Raw genomic sequence first — 15,172 nt, 5'->3', positions numbered from 1 at the left:
ACAAAGCAACAGAGCCTAGGGCACTTCCACTTATGGTCCTATAGCTTAGGAAAATTAAAATCTAAAAGACACAGCCACCCCAAAGTTTGGGACGCCTCTGTTTACAAGAACCTCATTTACCGTACAAGTTCAATATCACAGAAAGTGAAAAATGGATAAAGAACTTGTGGTACTTACGTACAATGCAGTATCACTCAGCAATGAAATCTATGTCATCAGGCCCGTAGCAGCATAATGAGTGGATTCAGGTACGATGATTCTAACTGAAATAAGTCACACAGAAAAAGAAACATCATAAGATATCACTAATGCACGGAATGTAAACTTGGCTACACAGGAACTGAATTCCAAAACAGAACAGGGTCTCAAATTTAGAAAACCAACTTATGCTTGCTTACGGGGAAAGGTGAGTTGGGGTGCTGCATAAAACCAGAGATTGAAATGAGCACAGATAAATTTCCTTAAGCCAAATATGGAATAGACAAGAGCTACTCCTTGCTCAATGAAATGGACTCAACACCCCATATTTAATGCCTAAGAATGTACCTGAATAGTAAGTATCTTAAAACCTATGGATTGCTATGTCTCCGAAAGAGAATCAAGCGTGTGTACAGGGGCATAAACGCAGCAGTGATAGGATTGGAGAGGTTCGGTGAGCAAATGAAGACCCTTTGAAGTCATATTGCATGGTACCCATTCCACGGGTTTCAACTACCCAGGTTTAAGGTATTCTTCCTTCAGCTAAAACATGCATGTGGAACCTAGAGTATGATCAACCATGTGATCGGGAGACGTGTTCAAATATGTCTCAGTTTTCGTACCCTGGTACTCGGGTGCAACATTCCAGACGCTTTACTAACACTCTCCCGACTTGGAGAGTCAGTCCCTTTAACCTCCTGTTTGGCCCAGTTTGCAATTTCTGCGGAAGATGAACAGGAATAGCGAGAACCAATGAGAGACTAGCTGGAGGTGTCTGGACGGGCAAATTTAACTCTCATTTCCCACCAGGAAGAGGAATTAACCAAAGGCTCAGCATGCCGTGACGGAACCAGATTAGGGCCTGAAGCCATCCTGCGGTGTTGCGGCCAGGTCACAAGAAAGCGAGTTGAAGAAAGGAGCTCAGGGGCACTGTAATTCACAAACCTGCAGAGTTATAAATGACAGCTATCGTCCAAAAATATACTGAAGTAAGGCTGCCAAGAGGACTTGAAAGCGGGGCAGAATTGCAGGAAACCGATTTCAGGAGGTAGACTGGAATTGCATTGAAAGCATAGGAAAAGAGGCAGAACGTCCACAATGATGCACTTGGCCAAAAAGGGCGTATGCGTTTTTTCCTGAATATATTCAGGAAAAAACGCATACGCCCTTTTTGGCCAACCAAGCAAGCTTGCAAAGGAAATCTGCACTACAATGAAGTCTCACTTCCCCCCGGTCAAAAGGGCCATCTGAAAAAAGTGTAAAATCCAGAAAGGCAGGACAGGCCATGGAGAACTGGGAGCCTTGTTATGCTGATGGGCGGGATGTAAATTGCCAACAGACACTTGGGAGAAGTGTATGGTGTTTCCTGAAACATCTAAAAAACAAAGCAACAGAGCCTAGGGCACTTCCACTTATGGTCCTATAGCTTAGGGAAATTAAAATCAAAAAGACACAGCCACCCCAATGTTTGGGACGGCTCTGTTTACAAGAACCTCGGTTACGGTACAAGTTCAATATCGCAAAGAGCGAAAAATGGATAAAGAAGTTGTGGTACTTACCTACAATGCAATATCACTCAGCAATGAAATCTCTGTCTTCAGACACGTAGAAGCATAATGAGTGGATTCAGGTATGATGATTTTATCTGAAATAAGTCACACAGAAAAAGAAACATCATAAGATATCACTAATACACGGAATGTAAACTTGGCTACACTGGAACTGAATTCCAAAACAGAACAGGGTCTCAAATTTAGAAAACCAACTTATGCTTGCTTAAGGGGAAAGGGGAGTTGGGGTGCTGCATAAAACCAGAGATTGAAATGAGCACAGATAAAGTTCCTTAATCAGATATGTAATAGACAAGAGCTACTCCTTGCTCAACGAAATGGACTCAACACCCCATATTAAACGCCTAAGAATGTACCTGACTAGCAAGTATCTTAAAATCTATGGATTGCTATGTCTCTGAAAGGGAATCAAGCGTGTGTAGAGGGGCATAAACGCAGCAGTGATAGGATTGGAGAGGTTCGGTGAGCAAATGAAGACCCTTTGAAGTCACATTGCATGGTACCCATTCCACGGGTCTCAACTCTCCAGCTTTAAGGGATTCTTCCTTCAGCTAAAACATGCATGTGGAACCGAGAGTATGATCAACCATGTGATCGGGAGACGTGTTCAAATATGTCTCAGTTTTCGTCCCCTGGTACTCGGGTGCAACAATCCAGACGCTTTACTAACACTCTCCCGACTTGGAGAGTCAGTATCTTTATTCTCCTGTTTGGCCCAGTTTGCAATTTCTGTGGAAGATGAACAGGAATAGGGAGAACCAATGAGAGACAAGCTGGAGGTTTCTGGACGGGCAAATTTAACTCTCATTTCCCACCAAGGACAGGAATTAACCAAATGCTCAGCGTGCCGTGCTGGAACCAGATTAGGGCCTGAAGCAATCCTGCGGTGTTGCGGCCAGCTCACAAGAAAGCGAGATGAAGAACGGAGCTCAGCGGCACAGGAATTCACAAACCTGCAGAGTTATAAATGACAGCTATCGTCCAAAAATATACTGAAGTAAGGCTGCCAAGAGGACTTGAAAGCGGGGCAGAATTGCAGGAAACCGATTTCAGGAGGTAGACTGGAATTGCATTTTAAGCATAGGAAAAGAGGCAGAACGTCCACAATGATGCACTTGGCCAAAAAGGGCGTATGCGTTTTTTCCTGAATCAGGAAAAAACGCATACGCACTTTTTGGCCAACCAAGCAAGCTTGCAAAGGAAATCTGCACTACAATGAAGTCTCACTTCCCCCCGGTCAAAAGGGCCATCTGAGAAAAGTGTAAAATCCAGAAAGGCAGGACAGGCCATGGAGAACTGGGAGCCTTGTTATGCTGATGGGCGGGATGTAAATTGCCAACAGACACTCGGGAGAAGTGTATGGTTTTTCCTGAAACATCTAAAACACAAAGCAACAGAGCCTAGGGCACTTCCACTTATGGTCCTATAGCTTAGGGAAATTAAAATGAAAAAGACACAGCCACCCCAAAGTTTGGGACGGCTCTGTTTACAAGAACCTCGTTTACGGTACAAGTTCAATATCGCAGAAAGTGAAAAATGGATAAAGAAGATGTGGTAATTACATACAATGCAATATCACTCAGCAATGAAATCTATGTCATCAGGCCCGTAGCAGCATAATGAGTGGATTCAGGTATGATGATTCTAACTGAAATATGTCACACAGAAAAAGAAACATCATAAGATATCACTAATACACGGAATGTGAACTTGGCTACACATGAACTGAATTACAAAACAGAACAGGGTCTCAAGTTTAGAAAACCAACTTATGCTTCCTTAAGGGGGAAAGTGAGTTGGGGTGCTGCATAAAACCAGAATTTGAAATTAGCACAGATACCATTCAATAAGCCAAATATGTAATAGACAAGACCTACCCCTTGCTCAACAAAATGGACTCAACAACGAGGTATCACCTCACACCTGATAGAATGGGCATCATGAGAAAATCTACAAACAAAAATGCTGGAAAGGGTGTGGAGAAAAGGAACCCTCTTCCACTATTGTTGGGAATATAAATTGATACAGTCACTACGGAGAACAATATGGAGTTTCTTAAGAAACTAACAATAGAATTACCATATGATACAGCAATCCCAGTACTGGACATATACCCAGACAAAACCATAAATCAAAACGAGACATTCACCGCAATGTTCATTGCATCACTATTTACAATATCGAGGTAATGGAAGCAACCTAAATGCCCACAGACAGACGAATGCATAAAGCTGTGGTACATATATAAAATGGAATATTACTAAGCCATGAAAAGGAATGAAATTGGGTCATTTGTAGAGACGTCGATGGATCTAGAGACTGTCATACACAGTGAAGAAAGTCAGAAAGAGAAAAACAAATCTTGTATATTCATGCATATATGTGGAACCTAGAAAAACTGTACAGATTAACCATTTTGCAAGGCATAAATAGAGCAACAGATGTAGACAACAAATGTATGGACAACAAGGGGGGAAAGCTGTTGGGGGGGTGGTGGTGGGAGGAGTTGAGAGACTGGGATTGGCATGTATACATTTATATGTATAAAATAGATAACCAATAAGAACCTGCTGTATAAAAATATAAAATAAAATTCAAAATTAAAAAGAAATAAAATTTAAAAAATAAAACAGAAAAAACAATTATTCCCTTCACATACATGTATTTATATGAATAAATTATTTCCATGCTTATATCTGTAAATACAAAAAAGAGGAATAAAATCTACCTTGAACCAAAAACGAAAAAGAGAAAAAAAACACAGAACCCACCAGTTCCACAGAGGAAAACCGTATCAGGGCACTTGCTCCAGTTGTAAACAATTCTGAAGTTGGCCAGTGGTGGGGAATCGTCTCCCATTCAGCCAGCAGCCCCCACGCAACAAGCGTCCTCATTGCAAAGCTGGGGCACCGTGCCGAGGCATCTGTGAGTAAACGTGAGCTGAGCCCCAGGCCAGTTGCTGCTGAACTATTCCCACCCGTCCCAGGTAAAACACCTGAATATATACAAGGACTTGAAAGCCTAGAGGAAGGGCCATAGAGCCACACGAGTGACAGCATGCCGGCCGACTTGGTGCCTGCAGGCCAGCCAGGATGGTCCTGGCCCTGGGTGCTCTTCTGGAAGATTTCCATTTCCCTGACTGAGATACCCGTCCTGTCCCTGCCCCCACTGCTTTTTTCCTTCCTCACCTCTGCCCAGGGAGAAATTCCAGCAGCAGGTATGGGTGACACATCCTCTTCTTTAGCAGGTGGCAGCCTGGCAACTGCTGCAGAAAGTCCAGCAGAGCCCCACTCACACTGGGCCACCCACAAAGCCGTGGCCTCTCACTCCCTCCCACCAGCCCAGCCCCGAGACTGCTGACAGGGCAGAGAAAATGGCGTCAGGCACGGCTGCAGGGGCTCTTGCTGCCTGGAGTGGTATTTATATTGATCTCAACCCAGGCACACCTGGGGAGGGCTGGCCCGCACGGTAAGGCTGCCCAGGTCAGCCAATCATCACCCCTCAGGGGCTCACAGTTGCAGAAAATGGAACTTGCTGAACCGGCCAGGTCCAAGGAACAGGTGTGGGCTCCTGAGAGTCAGGATAGACAAGGGGCTGCAGCTTTGGCTTGTTTTCTAATCATTTTATCTGGCCCATGAGTGGGAGACAACTTCAAGAAAACCCTCTCCTTATGAGAGGAACCCAGGAGTCAGGGAGAGGAGGGGTGGGTGGTGGTTGGAGACAGAGGCCTGGTGCCCCGGGTGCAGTGGAAGTCTCTGGAAGACCAGGTGGAGGGAGGCCGCACAGAGTGATGCCCAGGGTCACAGACCTGTCGCAGCTGCTGTTTGTTAGTTCAAGTCCTGCTCTGAGGTGCTCTGTGCCAGCTCTGAGTGACAGGTGAGCTGGGGGTGCTCTGCAATGAGGGCTATGTGCACGGTTCCTGTGTGCCCAGCCCTGCCATGGTACCTGCAAGGGTAGCTCTGTATCCTGGGAAGGGCCTGACCACGAGAGCCCCGTGGGCTGGGGTGGGGGTGGGGTACCTGCCCAGGTGAGCTCCATATTCTGGGATTGGTCTGACCACGAGAGCCCCATGGGCTGCTGGGGACCTGGTAAAGGATGTCAGGACAGTCAGTGAAGCCACTGAGGATATACCTCCAGTTGCTCCTAATTCCTACACCCTGCTGGTCATTCTACCAACCACCAGGACATGGTATTCTGTATTAGTCTTCAATGATGCCTTCTTTTGTATTCCATTAGTCCCAGAGTCACAAGAAATTTTGGCTTGTGAGTGGCAGGACTCAACATACAACTAAAACAATACTTCCGGGCCGTCTTGCCCCAAGGGTGCAAAAATTCCCACACCATCTTTGGGGAAAGCTTAGCTAAAGACCTAAAAGTTCTACCTCTGGAAAAGGAAACCCTCCTTCAGTACGCAGACGACATTCTGATCGCCAGCCCTACTAAGGAGGCCTCTGAACTACCAAGCCAATAAAGGATAGAAGTTGTCCAAGAAAAAGCTCAAATATCACAGACTGTGGTGACCTGCCTGGGCTTCATTCTCACAGAAGGTCGGAGAAGCCCATCCCAGGAAAGGGAAGAAACCATTTGCAGCCTTACCCCTTTCTAAAACTAGAAGACAGCTTAGGGGTTCCTGGGGAGGCCAGGGTTTGCTGCTTCTGGATCCCTAACTACAGTCTACTAGCTGGGCCTCTATATGAAACACTGAAAGGAAAAGATGATGATCCTTTTGAATAGAATCCAGAAGTGGCCTTTCAAGAATGGAAAGAGCAGTCAATTCAGACCCTTGCCCTGGAACTCCCTAATTTAGCTAAACCCTTTGACCTTTACATTCCCGGTGAAAGGTGAATCGCCATTGGAGAATTAGTGCAAAAACTGGGACCACTTGAAATGGAACAATGCAAGAATGCCATCCAGGTAGGATAAACTATGGTCACCAAGGGGCTTGGCCCACTGCCGCATCTGGCCAAGATACTGGCGGTATCTAAAAACCTGGAAATCAGCAGCCCAAAAGGCCACCTCCCTCCTAAGGGAAAAGGACCCCACGTGGTGATCCTAACCACCAACCATGCCCTGAAGTTGCAGGGTTCGCTCCGTGGGCACACCGACCTCGAGTGAGGAGGCCCTCCAACTCCAACATCCAGAGAGATAACCGGGGGCAACAGGGCACCATGACGATTCGTGTGAACATCACTTGACCTGGAGTTTCTCTCATAAAACAACAAGAGTGTGTCCCAAAAGAGCAGACTACTGCTTGCAGGACATACTGCACCCAGAGGGGAGCTAATAATCTTGGCGGGGGAACCGTATATCACACTGTCACCATAGAAAAGCCTACAGACACCGTGATGATGGTGGCCAATAAGACCGGCTGGACTCCTGTTTACTTCAAAAGGCTGTTGACTCAGTGGTCATCATGGTCCTTGATCACCACTGACCCTGGACTGTCTGGGAGTTGAGCGGGCAGGGCTCTGACACCTGGTGCTGTTTGTACGTTAATTCAGGGGCCTAATTGAAGAAAGCGCAGACTACTGGTCAGAGCATCTAGGCTGGCAGAAACGGTCAGCCTAAGGTGGCCGAACAAATGTGGGGCGGGGTGAAACCGGCCCCCACAGCGTCTCTGCACATCTCTTTCCTGGACCCTTAAAGGTCATTAGAATCTATAACACTTCCAATGCTGGTGCTCAGGTGGACGAGCAGGGAGGCAGGGGACCTGGGGACAATCAACGTCACCTGGAGGCTGCTGGGGAGAAGCTCTGACCCTCGCCCCCGGGTATTAGGGCTCCCAACTCAGCACTCAGCAGTTACAGAAGAAGTGTCTGCACCCTCAGCACTCCAAGAATGAGGAACGGGACAAAAGGCAGAGGAGGGGTTTGTCCCCAGCAAAGCCCATTAAAAATCCCTGGGAGATAAAAATAGAATCTGGGCAATAAAGTCAAGTCTAACCTTTTTTATCCTTTGTGCTTTGTCTAATTTCACGTGCTCCTAGGGTCCCGCATGCAGAGGTTCCACACCCGGCACTTCAGACCAGATTTCCTAGTGCAGAATGGCTGGGTCGACACCTCAGCTCCTGGGGCCCAGTGCAGACTCCGCGATATAGAGCCTGAGCTGCAGCCAACCTGGCCCTCGAGAGCTCCGCCCCCTCCCTCCCACTGACTCTGACAGGATCTCTACACAGCAGCCCAGCCCACAGCCCACGGGGTAGTGCATGCTCTCACCTCTCCATTCTCTGATCAAAATATAAAGTTTCCTTTGCTTGTGAACCAAACTCAGTCTCGATCTGTTGGCCCCAATGACACTGGGCAGGGGGACACTTGTTGGGGTCCACTCTGGAGGATCAGTAACAGAAATTGAGACTATTGTAACCTCAATGAACAGATGTGTGAGCCAAACTGTAGTTAACATAGAACAGTGTATAAGGCTCGGGTAAAATAAGATGTTTCTAACACTTCCATTTGATATTTCCATCACTTTATTATAAGCAAGTTCAGTGAAAAGGTTTGTCTTATTTGTCAGGTCAATATTAGAGAAACGAAGTGATTTCTTTCCAAGGATGTACATCTAATAATCTTGGTTAAAGCTTCAATCTTGTTTTAAATGCTTTTCCATTGAAAATGATACCTCTCTTTCAGCTCCCCCATTTCTGAGAAGTATAAAATCTTATAATTTATTATTACCAAAGGGGAAAGGTGGGAGGAGGGATAAATTAACAGTTTGGGATTAACACATACACACTGCTATGTATAAAATAGATCATCAACAAGGAACTACTGTATAGCACAGGGAACTACACTCAACATTTTGCAATAACCTATAAGGGGAAATAATCTGAAAAAGAATAGATATTTTTATTGACATCATCTATCAATGACAGTTAAAGTGTAACCTAAGGGAAGCTGGTGGTGAGTGCTTCTGACCCTGAAGACTTCAATCATCTAAAGTTTGGACTCTGCCTACTTCCCAAGGCCCTTAATGAACATATGTGTAGCCGTAGCTTAAAAAATTCCCCAGTTTGGGTTTCGGGGAGACACTGATTTTGAAAAAGCCCTGGTGTTCTCCTTACATGAATGGGACTCTTCCTACTGCTAAAACATGTCTGTCACACCCAGAGGATGGTATACCGTCTGATCGGGAAGAGTTTGGAAAAGGCATCTCATCTCCTCATCTCCTGGTGCTCGGGTTCACCCCTCCAGCGTCTTTACTAACAGTCTCCCCACTTGGAGATGTCAGCACTGTCAACATCCTGTTGCGTACAGTTTGGAATTTGTCCAGAGGATGAAGCGGAAGGATGAGGAACAATGAGAGACAAGTCCTAGGTGTTCAGACAGGCACATGTCACTCTAATTTCCAATCAGGAAGACGAATTGACCAAAGGCTAGGGTTGCCCATGGAAACAGTATAGGGCTTGAGGAAATCCCGCTGCTTTGTGGCCAGTTCCCATAAACACAAGTTGAACAATGGAACTCAGGGGCAGTAAAATTCACAAAACTGCAGAGTTGAAAATATCCATCACTGAAAAATGTCTTGAGGAAAGTCAGAGAAAAGGACTTGTAAGCAAGGGAGAATGGCAGGAAAGGGATTTGAGGAGGTAGAAAGGACTCGCCATTAAGCACAAGAAAAGGAGCTGAACATTGCCAACATTGCAGTTGGCCAAAAAGGGTGTATGCGTTTTTTTCTGTATATATTCAAGAAAAGGGCATACACTTTTTTAGCCAACCAAACAGGTGGGCACTGGAAGTCAATACTACAAAAGATATCACTTCGCATCAGTCAGAAGAGCCATCCTCATAAAGCGTAAACAACAGAAATGCAGGACAGGGCAAGGAGAAGAGGGAGCCCTGTGAGACTTATAGTGGAAATGTATATTGCCAACGGCCATTCTGGAGAAGTGTATTGTGTTTACTAAAGCATCTAAAAAATGAGCTACAGAGCATAGGGCACTTGCACTCATGGGCGTATATCTTGAGAAAAACAAAAATCGAGAGGACACAGGCACCCCAATGTTTACCCCCTCTCTGTTTAAAAGATCCTCAACTAGGATATAACTTAAATGTCTCTGGAGGGAAAAAATGGGTAGAGATGTGGTACTTAGGTAGAGTGGAATATTATTCAGCCTGGAAATCAATGAAATATGGCCAGTTGTAACAACTCCGGAGGAGTTACGTATGATCTTTCTAAGTGACAGAATTCAAAAAGAAAAAGACACATATCATAAGATATCACTTAAAGGTGGAATCCAAAATGGCTACACATGAAATAAATTACAAAACAAAAACATAGTCAAATATGTAGAAAACACGCATAAGGCTGCTAAACGGGAAAGGTGGGGAGGGGTGAGGCATCACCCAGGAGGTTGAAATTAGCAAAGATACCATTCCAAATACCAAACTGATAATCAACAAGGCCTACACGGTAGCTAAAAGAACTGCACTCAGCACACTCAAGTCACCGGAAAAGAATATATACGACTGGTAAGAATCTGAAAAAGAATTTACTGATGTCTCTCTGTACGTGAATCAAGTGGATGTACAGCAGCAAGAAACAGAGCTTTGAAAATCAGCTGTAACCAATATAGTAATAAATTGAAAAAAATAAACGACAGAGAGACAGAGAAAACCTCTTACAACTTTTCCTCAGGGCCGGTGATGCAACATGGATTGAACACATCTAGACCCACAGCAGGATGAGACATAAGGCTGGAAACTGTTTGCGCTAAGAGAAATGTGAGGTTGGGTGAGGAAATGCACACCCTTTAAAGTAATACTACCTGGTACCCATTCAATGGGTCCCAAATATGCAGGTTCAAGGGATCGTCCTACAGCTAAAACATGCATGGAAAACCCAGAGGACTGTACACCATGTGATCGGGAGATGTGTCTAAAATGCAGCTCATTTATCCTCTCCTGGTGCTCCTGTTCACCATTCCAGCCACGTTACTTAGAATCTCCCCACTTGGAGAATCAGCACATTTCAACTTCTGTTTCACACATTTTGCAAATTGTGAGGAGGATGAACGGGGAACCAATGAGAGAATAGTTGTAGGGGTTTGGACGGGCACATATCACTCTAATTTCCCATTAAGAATAAGAATTGAAAAAAGGCTCAGCCCGCCTCGCCCGAGCCAAAATAGGGCCTGAAGCAATCCTGCGGGTTTGAGGCCAGCTCACAAAAGAGCAACTTAAAAAATGGAGCTCAGGGTCACTGCAATTCACAAACCTGCAGAGTTATAAATGAAAACTAACGTCCAAAAATATGTTGAGGTAAGGCAAAGAAGAGGATCTGAATGCAAGACAGAATTGCAAGAAACAGATTTCAAGAGATAGATTGGACTCGTCTTTAAAGCACATGAAAAGCGGCAGAATTTCGACAATGATGCAGTTGGCCCAAAAGGGCGTATGCGTTTTTTCCTGATTATATCCAGGAAAAAACGCATACGCACTTTATGGGCAACGAAGCAAGCAAGCAATGCAAATGTGCACAACAAAGAAGTCTCATTTCCCACTGGTCAAAAGGGCCATCCTAAAAAATTGTAAAAACCAGAAATGCAGGACAGGCCATGGAGAACAGGGAGCCTTTATACGCTGATGGGCAGTGTGTGAACTGCCGAGAGCCACTCTGGAGAAGTGTATGGTGGTTCCTAAATCATCTAAAAAACAGAGCTACAGAGCATAGGACACTTCCAATCATGGGAGTATATCTAGGGAAATCTAAAAATTAACAAGACACAAGCACACCACAGTTTAGGGCTACTCTGTTTACAAGAACCTCAACTTCAGTATACCTTAAATATCCCAGGAAAGAGAACAATGGATAAAGAAGATGTGGTACTTATGTACAATGGAATATCTCTTCACCATGAAATCAATGTAATAAGGCTAGTAGAAGGATAAAGAGTGGATTTAGGTCCGATAATACTACTTGAAATAAGTCAAACAGAAAAAGAAACATATCATAAGATATCACTTATAGAGGGAGGGTAAATATGGCTGCACAAGAAATGAATTACAGAACAGAACAGTGTCTCACATTTAGAAAACACACTTATTTCAGCTTAAGGGGAAAGGAGAGGTGGGGTGATGCATAAAACCAGAGTTTGAAATTAGCACAGATACCGTTCAATAAACCAAATAGATATTAGACAAGATCTACACCTTGCTCAATGAACTGGCCTCAACACACCCTATACACCGCAGAGAAATATATCTGAGTAATAAGAATCTTAAAACCCATGTATTGATATATCTCCATAAGGGAATCAAGTGTGTGCAGAGTGGCACAAACACAGCAGTGAAAATGAGCTAAACCCCATTATAGAAATAAATTTTAAAAACAAAATGCAGAAACAATGAAAGAGAGAAAAATTCTTACAAAATTCGCTCAGGGGCTGTGATGCAACCTGGATTGACCACATATAAACCCACAGCTGGATAAGACATAAGGCTGGACACTTGGGGCTGAGAGGATTGATGAGCTTTGGTGAGCAACTGCCAAAAGTTTAATGCAATACTTCATGCTACTCATTCCAAGGGTCCCAACACTCCAGGTTGAAGGGAATCTTCCTACAGCTAAACCATGCTTGGGAAACCCAGCGACTGGTATACCATATGATCGGGAAAGGTTTCTAAAACGCACCTCATTTTTCCTCTCCTGGGGCTCCGGATCGACATTCCAGCCGCTTTACCAAAAATATCCCCACATGGAGAGTCAATGCCTTTAAGTTCTGGTATCGCACAGTCTGCAGTTAGTGCGGAGGATGAATGGGAATAGGGGGAACCAGTGAGAAACTAGCTGTAGCGGTTTCAAGGGGCACATGTCACTCTAAATTCACATCAGTAAGAAGAATAAACCAAAGGCACAGCAAGGTGCCCCAGAAGAAGAATAGGGCCTGAAGGAATCCTGTGGTTATGAGGCAAGATCACAAAAATAAGAGCTGAAAAATGGAGCTAAGGGCCACTGCAATTCAAAAACCTGCAGAGTTATAAAGGCCAACTATTTTCAAAAAATATATTGAGGTAAGGCTATGAAGAGGCATTGAAAGGAAGGCAGAATTGCAGGAAAACGATTTCAGGAGGTAGACTGGAATTGCATTTAAAGCATAGGAAAAGAGGCAGAACGTCCACAATGATTCACTTGGCCAAAAAGGGCGTATGCCTTTTTTCCTGAATTTATTCAGGAAAAAAGGCATACGCCCTTTTTGGCCAACCAAGCAAGCTTGCAAAGGAAATCTGCACTACAATGAAGTCTCACTTCCCCCTGGTCAAAAGGGCCATCTGAAAAAAGTGTAAAATCCAGAAAGGCAGGACAGGCCATGGAGAACTGGGAGCCTTGTTATGCTGATGGGCGGGATGTGTATGGTGTTTCCTGAAACATCTAAAAAACAAAGCAACAGAGCCTAGGGCACTTCCACTTATGGTCCTATAGCTTAGGGAAATTAAAATCAAAAAGACACAGCCACCCCAAAATTTGGGACGGCTCTGTTTACAAGAACCTCATTTACGGTAGAAGTTCAATATCGCATAAAGTGAAAAATGGATAAAGAAGTTGTGGTACTTACGTACAATGCAATATCACTCAGAAATGAAATCTATGTCATCAGGCCCATAGCAGCATAAAGAGTGGATTCAGGTATGATGATTCTAACTGAAATAAGTCACACAGAAAAAGAAACATCATAAGATATCACTAATACACGGAATGTAAACTTGGCTACACAGGAACTGAATTCCAAAACAGAACAGGGTCTCAAATTTAGAAAACCAACTTATGCTTGCTTAAGGGGAAAGGTGAGTTGGTGTGCTGCATAAAACCAGAGATTGAAATGAGCACAGATAAAGTTCCTTAAGCCAAATATGGAATAGACAAGAGCTACTCCTTGCTCAAAGAAATGGACTCAACACCCCATATTAAACGCCTAAGAATGTACCTGACTAGTAAGTATCTTAAAACCTATGGATTACTATGTCTCCGAAAGAGAATCAAGCGTGTGTACAGGGTCATAAATGCAGCAGTGATAGGATTGGAGAGGTTCGGTGAGCAAATGAAGACCCTTTGAAGTCATATTGCATGGTACCCATTCCACGGGTCTCAACTCTCCAGGTTTAAGGTATTCTTCCTTCAGCTAAAACATGCATGTGGAACCCAGAGTATGATCAACCATGTGAATGGGAGACGTGTTCAAATATGTCTCAGTTTTCCTCCCCTGGTACTCGGGTGCAACATTCCAGACGCTTTACTAACACCCTCCCGACATGGAGAGTCAGTCCCTTTAACCTCCTGTTTGGCCCAGTTTGCAATTTCTGCGGAAGATGAACAGGAATAGCGAGAACCAATGAGAGACTAGCTGGAGGTGTCTGGACGGGCAAATTTAACTCTCATTTCCCACCAGGAAGAGGAATTAACCAAAGGCTCAGCGTGCCGTGCTGGAACCAGATTAGGGCCTGAAGCCATCCTGCGGTGTTGCAGCCAGCTCACAAGAAAGCGAGTTGAAGAAAGGAGCTCAGGGGCACTGTAATTCACAAACCTGCAGAGTTATAAATGGCAGCTATCGTCCAATAATATACTGAAGTAAGGCTGCCAAGAGGACTTGAAAGCGGGGCAGAATTGCAGGAAACCGATTTCAGGAGGTAGACTGGAATTGCATTGAAAGCATAGGAAAAGAGGCAGAACGTCCACCATGATGCACTTGGCCAAAAAGGGCGTATGTGTTTTTTCCTGAATATATTCAGGAAGAAACGCATACGCCCTTTTTGGCCAACCAAGCAAGCTTGCAAAGGAAATCTGCACTACAATGAAGTCTCACTTCCCCCCGGTCAAAAGGGCCATCTGACAAAAGTGTAAAATCCAGAAAGGCAGGACAGGCCATGGAGAACTGGGAGCCTTGTTATGCTGATGGGCGGGATGTAAATTGCCAACAGACACTTGGGAGAAGTGTATGGTGTTTCCTGAAACATGTAAAAAACAAAGCAACAGAGCCTAGGGCACTTCCACTTATGGTCCTATAGCTTAGGGAAATTAAAATCAAAAAGCCACAGCCACCCCAAAGTTTGGGACAGCTCTGTTTACAAGAACCTCGTTTACGGTACAAGTTCAATATCGCAGAAAGTGAAAAATGGATAAAGAAGTTGTGGTACTTACGTACAATGCAATATCAATCAGCAATGAAATCTATGTCATCAGGCCCGTAGCAGCATAATGAGTGGATTCAGGTACGATGATTCTAACTGAAATAAGTCACACAGAAAAAGAAACATCATAAGATATCAGTAATACACGAAATGTAAACTTGGCTACACAGGAACTGAATTCCAAAACAGAACAGGGTCTCAAATTTAGGAAACCAACTTATGCTTGCTTAAGGGGAAAGGTGAGTTGGGGTGCTGCATAAAACCAGAGATTGAAATGAGCAC

At 44.5% G+C, this 15,172-nt stretch overlaps 1 long non-coding RNA gene across 2 annotated transcripts in view; it reads right to left on the bottom strand.

Moving 5' to 3' along the window:
- Positions 1–14,967, bottom strand: part of LOC137218348 (uncharacterized) — a 41,397-nt gene extending 26,430 nt beyond the window's left edge. The window contains exons 1-2 of one of the 2 annotated variants that reach the window (XR_010940667.1): positions 14,905–14,967; positions 3,332–3,417 (exon numbers count right to left, since the gene is read on the bottom strand). This is a non-coding gene — a long non-coding RNA (uncharacterized lncRNA). Of the gene's footprint in view, positions 1–3,331; positions 3,418–13,320; positions 13,416–14,904 lie in introns of those variants that run through there. The other variant, XR_010940666.1, reaches the window with a different exon arrangement.
- Between the last annotated feature and the right edge of the window lie 205 nt (positions 14,968–15,172).

The sequence above is a fragment of the Pseudorca crassidens genome, unplaced genomic scaffold (genome assembly GCF_039906515.1).
Source record: "Pseudorca crassidens isolate mPseCra1 unplaced genomic scaffold, mPseCra1.hap1 Scaffold_83, whole genome shotgun sequence".
In the NCBI taxonomy this organism is placed as follows: Eukaryota; Metazoa; Chordata; class Mammalia; order Artiodactyla; family Delphinidae; genus Pseudorca; species Pseudorca crassidens.
Note: the sequence above shows the minus strand (reverse complement) of the source record. Positions and strands in the feature narration are given on the sequence as shown.